At 39.2% G+C, this 9,126-nt stretch overlaps 1 non-coding gene and 1 pseudogene across 1 annotated transcript; one reads left to right on the top strand and one right to left on the bottom strand.

Annotated features, from left to right (window-relative positions):
• The first annotated feature begins 2,820 nt into the window (after positions 1-2,820).
• Positions 2,821-5,879, top strand: LOC148917712 (uncharacterized; annotated as a pseudogene).
• On the bottom strand, positions 3,259-3,364 carry LOC148917713 (small nucleolar RNA R71). Its single transcript, XR_016126574.1, has one exon. It is a non-coding gene; the product is annotated as a small nucleolar RNA R71 (small nucleolar RNA).
• Positions 5,880-9,126: the final 3,247 nt, after the last annotated feature.

Genomic DNA, 9,126 nt, shown 5'->3' with positions numbered 1-9,126 from the left:
TTTTGACTCAATCCGATATCGATTGATCCATAGAATCGACGATTCTAATTGCATGAAGTTCATTATGAAATGGAGTACAGGTTTTTGTATAGTTTTGGCTATTGATATCACCAAACACACCAAATGCCTCCTCCCACCGTGTTATGATGTTTCCAAGTTTTGGACTCAACTGATATCACTGGTCCATAGAATCGACGATTCAAGTTCGTATGAAGTTCGCTTCCAAATGGAAGTTGGGTATTGCATAATTTTGGCCATTGATATCACCAAACACACCAAATGCCTCTCCTGTTATGATGTTTCCTAAGTTTTGGACTCAACTGATATCGATTGATCCATAGAATCGATTTATTCTAGTTCGTATGGTTCGTTATGAAATGGAGGTTGGTGTGTATAGTTTTGGCTATTGATATCACTCAAAACACACCAAATGCCCCTCCCACCATGTTATGATGTTTCAAGTTTTGACTCAATTCGACATCATTGGTCCATAGAATCGGGACGATCGTTCAGACAAGTCGCTCTGAAATGGAGAGTTGTGTATTGCATAATTTTGGCCATTGATATCACCAAACACACCAAATGCCTCCTCCCCTGTGTTATGATGTTCCAAGTTTTGGACTCAATCCGATATCGATTGATCCATAGAATCGGACGATTCAAGTTTGTACGAAGTTCTTTCTGAAATGGAGTGGTTGGTGTATTGCATAGTTTTGGCCATTGGATTTACCCAAACACACCAAATGCCTCTCACACCGTGTTATGATGTTTCTAAGTTTTGATATCATACTTGCCACATTTGCATGCCTTCCTTTGCTTAGTAATTTTGTTTAGCTTCTCATTTTGAGTCTCTACCTATGTTTGTGTGTTTTGTAGGTTAAGACAGCAAGAAATCACATTTGATGCAATCCATGCTTGTTAAGGGCTGATTGGGATAAGAGGAATATGGCTTAAAGACAAACCCATTTGGGCTACACTCCTTTGTCAGTCCAGTTTAGGTTCATTTGGATTCCCATTTCAGCAATCTCTACAGGTTAGATGAGGAGACATCCTGATAGAAGTTGTTCCAATGGGTGTCTATTATAACATATCCAAATTTCAGCCAATTGATAAATCTGGTTCCTACCCTGTCAAAGACTGAAACCAAGGTCACAGAAATGTCATGATTGCTGCTGCCATCACATCTACATCCCTAGAGCCATGTGCTCAGCATGGGCAGCTACATGGGAGTCAAATCAGCTCAGAACTCAGAAAGATGTGAACAAAAGTCAATCATAAAGACACCATACCAAAGCATGGGCAGCTGGAGCATGGCAAGCATGGGCGTAAGGGAGCAGCTGGGGAACATTAAGAGAGGTGTGTCACCAGCCAAAGGAGGATTTAAATTTCTCTCATAAATAGAGATGCCTACTCATTCAAGGGATATAGGCAGACACACACATTCATCATCCATTACTTCAAACACACATTCAGATTCACCTACAAAGGGAGAGAGCCAGAGCTGTTGGAATTCCTTTTGCTGCCATCATCTAGTTCTTCTCTTTTATCCTATCTATGTATTTCATTTTCTGTACTATAATTATGTCTAACTAATCCATTTACTTAGGCTTAGGATGAAGCCCTAGTCATGAATATTCAATGTTATGATGATTTTATAGTTAATTGATTTCTTTGCTTTCATTAACAAGTTGTTAATCTCTAGTTTATTATGTGTTTGATGTATGTTTTCTTGAGTAAGCTAATTAAGATTTTATGCATCTAGTACAGGTTGGGAAGGGGTTTAGATTCACCAATTCTACTCTCCTTTCACAAGCAACACATGAATGGCCTAAGAATCATTCAAGGGGTTAGCTATATCCATAGGTTGACTAGGACAGATACCATGTTCTAGGACTTGTGTGATTATCATATTCTCAAGGAGCTTAATGACTCTTGTATGCTTTATTCTAAGTAGATACCATGCTTAGGTTGCATATTAGAGATCATGTGTTGTGTAGATACCATGCATAATCATATGCCTTAGGAGAATCATGCATCCTGCACCTAGATACCATAGGCATGCGATAATCTATTGTTGATGAAGCTTGAGTCAATTTCTATGCATTCATAACTTGGATAGGAAGACTAGTGGTAGATTCCAAGGCTCTAACACCTCTCAATCTTTGTTTCACAACTTTGATTGCTGCCAGTGTTTACTTTTGAGCACTTTCATTTCATTCTTCTCTTTCATTTCAACAACAAACCCCCATTTCGGAAATCGTGTGTGATGCTAGGATTCTGTCTTAGACCTTGAGTAATTAGCAAGAGGCATTGTTGAATCTGACCTTGCCTTTAGCTAGTTAGTCAAGTTTCTTTGTTCTATGTTTTTCTAGCATTCTAAGTAATTTAACTTGGAACTAGTTACCATTCTCTGTAGGATCGACTCGTATTTACATAAGCTATACTATAAACGGTTCGTATACTTATAGAATTAAAGTTGCTGTTTTTAATAACTCATTTTAGTTGTTAGGAATTGAGACAACAAGTTTTTGGCGCCGTTGCCGGGGAACCGGTAACGTTGGTGCTATAGTTAGATTACTTTGATTGTTTTGTTTTGTTTGTTTACCATTTGTTTTTCGTTGGTTTTTCTTTTAGTATTCAGTTTTTGTATTTAGTTATTATCTCCATTGAAAGCACTGAATTGAGTTCCTTGGTGTGTGCATGTCCGAATCTGACCGGAGCAAAGTTCACCTGAGCCACTTTCACCAAGAACCGCTGCTGTACGTGCTGGTTTGAGGAGGAATTATAGTTCTTCAAGCGCTGATTCTAAAAGTTCCGAATATGAAGGTTCAAGCACGATGGCAGAGATTCCGAACAACAACAATAATGTTGAAGGAGGTGGTGCACTTGTTGTCCAACCTCGAAACCCCGCGTGAGTTTTCCATTCCCAAAGTCACCGATCAACCTTCGTGCATCGTCTATCCTCAACTCACAGTTGACAGGTTTGAGCTTAAAAGTGGTATGATTCATCTTCTTCCAACTTATTATGGTAATACCACTGAGGATCCTTACATGCATATTAAGCAATTCTTTGAAATATGTGCTACGATCAAAATTCATGGCCTTGATGATGAGCAGATTAAGATGAGGCTATTCCCATTCAGTTTAAAAGATAAAGCTAAGTCTTGGTTATACTCTTTGCCTAATGCTTCAATTCATGCTTGGGAAGAGCTTTCTAATAAGTTTTTGCAGAAATTCTTTCCGGCTCAAAAGACTAACAAGATTAGAAAGGAAATCCTGGTTTCACTGAGAAGGAAGGAGAAGCTTTTCATGAATGTTGGGAGAGGTACAAGGAGATGATAAGTTCTTGCCCACACCACAACATAGAGAGTTGGATGCAAATGCAATCTTTCTATGAAGGTTTGCTTGATTCCGAAAGGATGATGGTAGATGCAACAAGTGGAGAAGGACTGATGAACAAAACAGCAGAGGAGGCTTTTACTCTCTTTGAATCCTTGAGTGCTAACTCTCAACAATGGAGCCACAATAAAGGAAGAGGAGCTCCTATGAAAGCTGTGGTCTCTGAGGTAAGTACTAATAATGAGATTGCTGCAAAACTTGATGTTATGTGTTCTTTGCTTCAACAGGCAGTGACTGGCCCTCTAGGAAACAAAGTAGAAGTTCAAGACCAATCTTTTGCAGAGCACATGCTAGAACAAGGAAATGCCCTTCAAGCAAGGAATCCTAATAATGATCCTTACTCAAACACGTACAATCCGGGTGGAGAAATCATCCTAATTTCAAGTGGAGCAATAACTCAAATGTTCAACAATCTCAAGGACCTCCCCCAGGATTTCAAATACAACAAAGGCAGTTATTCCAGCATGCTCCCCAACAAGTGCAAGAGCAAAGGGGTGATCAAATGGGAGAATTGCAAGACATGTTCAAGAAGTTCATGGGGCAACAGATGCAAACCAATCAGAATCTTCAAAATGCAGTGAACAAACTAGAAGTGCAAGTTGGGCAGATTGCATCCTCCATGAGCAATAGAGCATCCGGAACTTTCCTCAAGCCAAACAGAGGTGAATCCAAGGCATCAAGAGCATGCTAAAGCAATACACATCTTAAGAAGTGGTAAACAAGTTGATAACAAGGTTGGAGATGTCAATGAAGAGCAAGAAGATGGAGAAAACGTGGAGATCATTCAGCCACCACATGGGCAGCCCACAGCTTCCAACAAACAGCCCTCAATGCTCCAGGAAAGAGCACAAACCCTAAGGTATCATCTAATGCTAATCAAGTTCCAATTTCAACTAATGCTTTTAGGTCTATTGCACCCTTTCCCAGCAGGTTATCAAAGTCAAAGAAAGATCAAGGCTTGGATGAGATAATGGAAACATTCAAGAAGGTGCAAATCAACATCCCATTGCTCAATGCCATTGCTCAGATTCCAAAGTATGCAAAATTTTTGAAGGATCTATGCACTAACAAGAGGAGATTCAAAGAGCATGAACAAGTTGCATTGAGTGAAGAGGTAAGTGCAGTGTTACAAAGAAAGCTACCTCCAAAGCTAAAGGATCCAGGTTCGCTTTCTATACCTTGTATAGTTGGTGATTTTAAGTTTCAAAAGCTTGCTTGATCTTGGTGCTTCTATAAACCTTATGCCATATCATGTTTATGAAAAACTTAACCTTGGTGAGTTGCAAGCCACATCTGTGAGCATTCAATTGGCAGATAGAACTATTAGGTACCCTAAGGGCATTCTAGAAGATGTTTTGGTGAAAGTGGAAGAGCTAATTTTGCCAGCAGATTTCTTGGTGTTGGAAATGGAAGAAGCACCAATTCATGACAATCAGTTACCACTCATTCTAGGTCGGCCATTCATGGCAACTGCCGGTGCTATTATTGATGTGAAGAAGGGTACATTGACCATGAACGTGTTTGATGAGACAATAGCATTCAAAGTGTTTGAAGCCTCCAAGTTTCCAAGTGATGAGCATGAACTTTTCCAGCTTGATGCAATTGATACTATGGTGAAAGAAGCACTGCCAATGAGTTATTTGGAGCCCATTGAAGCATGCATCACACAAAGCATAAGGAAAGAAGAAGCGGACAGCTTAGAGGCTGTGATCTCTCCTTTACTTTTTGAGTTTGTTTGCAGCATGGATAGCTACATAGAAGTTGGAAGAGGTATGCAAACCAATTTGAATCATTACCCACCTACTAATAAGGTTTTACCTTCTATTGCAGGCACCAGAGTTGGAATTAAAGCAATTGCCAAAACACCTTAAATATGCTTATTTAGGTGAAAATGAGACTCTACCTGTTATCATTGCCTCACACCTCGAACCAAATGATGAGAAGAAGCTTTTGAGAGTTCTAAAAGAGCACAAAACCTCAATTGGGTGGAGCATTGCAGATATCAAAGGCATAAGTCCAACACTATGCATGCACAAGATATTATTGGAAGACAACGCAATGCCTAAGAGGGATGCCCAAAGACGTCTCAATCCAAACATGAAGGAGGTGGTAAGGAAAGAGGTAATGAAGCTTTTAGATGTTGGTATTATTTACCCTATATCTGATAGTAAATGGGTGAGCCCAGTGCAAGTTGTCCCCAAAAGTCAGGTATCACAGTGGTGAAGAATGAAGCAAATGAGCTTGTACCTACACGGGTGACCACGGGCTGGAGAGTTTGCATTGATTATAGGAAGCTCAACACAGCAACAAGCAAAGATCACTTCCCTCTTCCATTCATTGATCAGATGCTTGAGAGATTGGCTGGCCATAGCCACTATTGCTTCCTTGATGGATATTCAGGCTACAACCAAATCGCCATAGCCCCAGAGGATCAAGAGAAGACGACCTTCACATGTCCCTTTGGCACTTTCGCATTATAGGAGGATGCCTTTTGGTCTCTAGAACGCCCCAGCCACTTTTCAAAGGTGCATGATGAGCATTTTTCCGACATGGTAGAAAGGTTCATTGAGGTATTCATGGATGACTTCTCTGTCTTTGGTGATTCTTTTGATCAATGCTTGCATAACTTATCTAAGGTGTTGGCTAGATGTGAACAGACTAACCTTGTGCTTAATTGGGAAAAATGTCATTTTATGGTTAACCAAGGCATAGTTCTTGGTCATGTCATCTCTAGTAAAGGAATCGAGGTAGATAAAGCTAAGATTGATTTGATTGCCTCCATGCCCTCACCTACTTCTGTCAAAGAAGTACGTTCTTTCCTTGGCCATGCAGGTTTCTATAGGCGTTTCATTAAGGAATTTTCTAAGATTGCGAGGCCTTTGTGCAATCTCCTGCCAAGGACATGGATTTTGTCTTTCATCAAAACTGTGAGAATGCTTTCAATGCTTTGAAGAAGATGCTCACCTTTTGAATTGATGTGTGACGCCTCTGATTATGCCGTTGGAGCTGTTTTGGGACAGCAAGTTGATAAGAAGCCACATGCCATCTACTATGCTAGTAGAACCCTCAATGATGCCCAACTCAACTATTCCACCACAGAGAAGGAGTTATTAGCTGTCATATTTGCTTTAGAGAAGTTCAGATCATATTTGATTACTAACAAGGTTATTATTTACACTGATCATGCAGCATTAAAATACTTGTTAGCCAAGAAGGATGCCAAGCCACGACTCATTAGATGGATTCTCTTGTTGCAAGAGTTTGACTTGGAGATAAAAGATAAGAAAGGAAGTGAGAATGTCGTGGCTGATCACTTGAGTAGATTGGTACATGTATCTAACGAAGAGGAGGATTCATTGCCATTGCCATGAAAGCTTCCTGATGAGCAACTCTTCTCCATTTGTGCTTTGAATTCCCTCAATCCATTGCCTTGGTTTGCTGATATTGTTAACTATTTGTGCACTAATGAACTCCCTACAGGGTTATACGTCCAACGTGACATGTTTAGCTTGAAGCAAGCAAGTGTTGTGTTCCTTCCAAGTGCCAATATATGGTTAGTATAATGGTACAAGTAAGGGTGTCGAACCACAGGGACCGATTGCCTCTATAAATTACAAGTTTTGAAAGAACCCTAACTAAAAGTGAAAGTGACAAGTTGAGAGTAGTTTGTGTTGTAAATGAAAGATAACTTAAAATGCAAGACGAATGTAGCAGCGAATGAGATATTGATGTAAGAAGAATAGGGATGAGACCAGGGATTTCGAATTCACCATTGCAAAACCAATTCCATGTTTATAAAATTAAACCGTATTCAACTACCAACCTGTTTCCAGAGTTCGTTTTACATATATATGATCAGCCATATGATGTGTGGTTTTGATCAAATTCTCCTAATATGCAACCTAATTGGGATGTTCAACTTTGGTTCCAAGTTAAGAGTCATTACCATGCAAGAAAACGTTAAAGAACCAAAGAAAAACACATGGCAGGATGTTTGCATAGCATTCTCTTCATTCATTCACATGTCTACCAAGATTAAGCATGATGTTTACAATAACCTTGACTAGATAATCTGTAGGCAACCCTAATGGTGATCAAACATTAAAATTGACAAACAAATTTAACAATAGATTCAGTGAATGAAACAAGAAACAGATTGATGAACTGAATACTTTAACTTAGAAACATGGATCAATGTTGCAAGGCTACATCGAAATCCCTAGCTATGAATTTAGTTACACATCATGTTCACAAAGATTAAAACGAAAATAAACAACATGAGTGAAAATAAATTCATGAGAGGAAACCCTTGAACCAATTCTGATGTTGAACTTCTCCAAGAACAGCCCTGCGATGAGTCTTGATGGTGGAAATATATAGGCTAGGGTTTTAGTGTGTGTGAAAGGAGAATAACAAAAAGAAGGATGTCTAGGGTTGTGAAATTCGTCCAAAATAAATAGGGTCTGTGAAAGTGGCTAAAAGGCAAGTTTTTATGGGGTAAAAGAGGCTGGATATTCCAAAGAGATCCTAATAAATCAGCCTTTATTTTGTACGTTTTGCCTTATTTGGCACCTCAAATCAGGCTAGAAGTCCCCATTACTTTCCCATTCCGCTCTTAGTCTTTAAACAAGCCAGGTTCACTTTGGATCTTTATTTGGACTTCAAAACAGGTCACGAAATTTCTTTCCACGTTTGAATAGTGGCCAGCTCCAAAAATGACATGTTTTGATTTCTTTTGCCTTCAACTTGATCCTAAAGTAGGTGCAACTGCATACTAACACAAAATAGGTAACATGTTTAACTCAAAACATCACAAATAGACTAGAAATGGATGGTATAAATGTATAAATATATGAGTTATCAAGAGGAAACCCTTGAACCAATTCTGATGTTGAACTTCTCCAAGAACAGCCTCCTGCGATGAGTCTTGATGGTGGAAATATATGGGCGGCTAGGGTTTAAGTGTGTGTGAAAGGGGAGAATAACAAAAAGAAGGATGTCTAGGGTTGTGAAATTCGTCCAAAATAAATAGGGTCTGTGAAAGTGGCTAAAAGGCAAGTTTTTATGGGGTAAAAGAGGCTGTCAGATATTCCAAAGAGATCCTAATAAATCAGCCTTTATTTTGCACGTTTTTGCCTTATTTGGCACCTCCAAATCAGGCTAGAAATCCCCATTACTTTCTATTCCATTCCGCTCTTAGTCTTTAAACAAGCCAGGTTCACTTTGGATCTTTATTTGGACTTCAAAACAGGTCACGAAATTTCTTTCCACGTTTGAATAGTGGCCAGCTCCAAAAATGACATGTTTTGATTTCTTTTGCCTTCAACTTGATCCTAAAGTAGGTGCAACTGCATACTAACACAAAATAGGGTAAAACGCAACATGTTTAACTCAAAAACATCACAAATAGACTAGAAATGGATGGTATAAATGTATAAATATATGAGTTATCAAATACCCCCAAACCTGATTTTTGCTAGTCCTCGAGCAAAACTGAAACTAAAAACATACAAGACACTAAAATCTAACTAGACCACTTTCGCTGGCTAAACGATTGCACTGAGCATGTGCAACAAGCCTTTAAACCCCTAGGTGTCCCTAGTAGGAGGAGTTGGGTCTCCTGAGGGTTTACAGTGATGACACCCACAAACATCTGCATACTTGCAAGCAAATTGGTTAAAGCATACTTATAGCAAACTAATAAGAACCAATGAAAGCTTAGTCATA

Source organism: Prunus mume, linkage group LG4 (genome assembly GCF_029339155.1).
Source record: "Prunus mume cultivar Tortuosa linkage group LG4, ASM2933915v1, whole genome shotgun sequence".
In the NCBI taxonomy this organism is placed as follows: Eukaryota; Viridiplantae; Streptophyta; class Magnoliopsida; order Rosales; family Rosaceae; genus Prunus; species Prunus mume.
The sequence above is the reverse complement of the archived record's forward strand: the minus strand, read 5'-3'. Positions and strand labels throughout refer to the sequence as shown.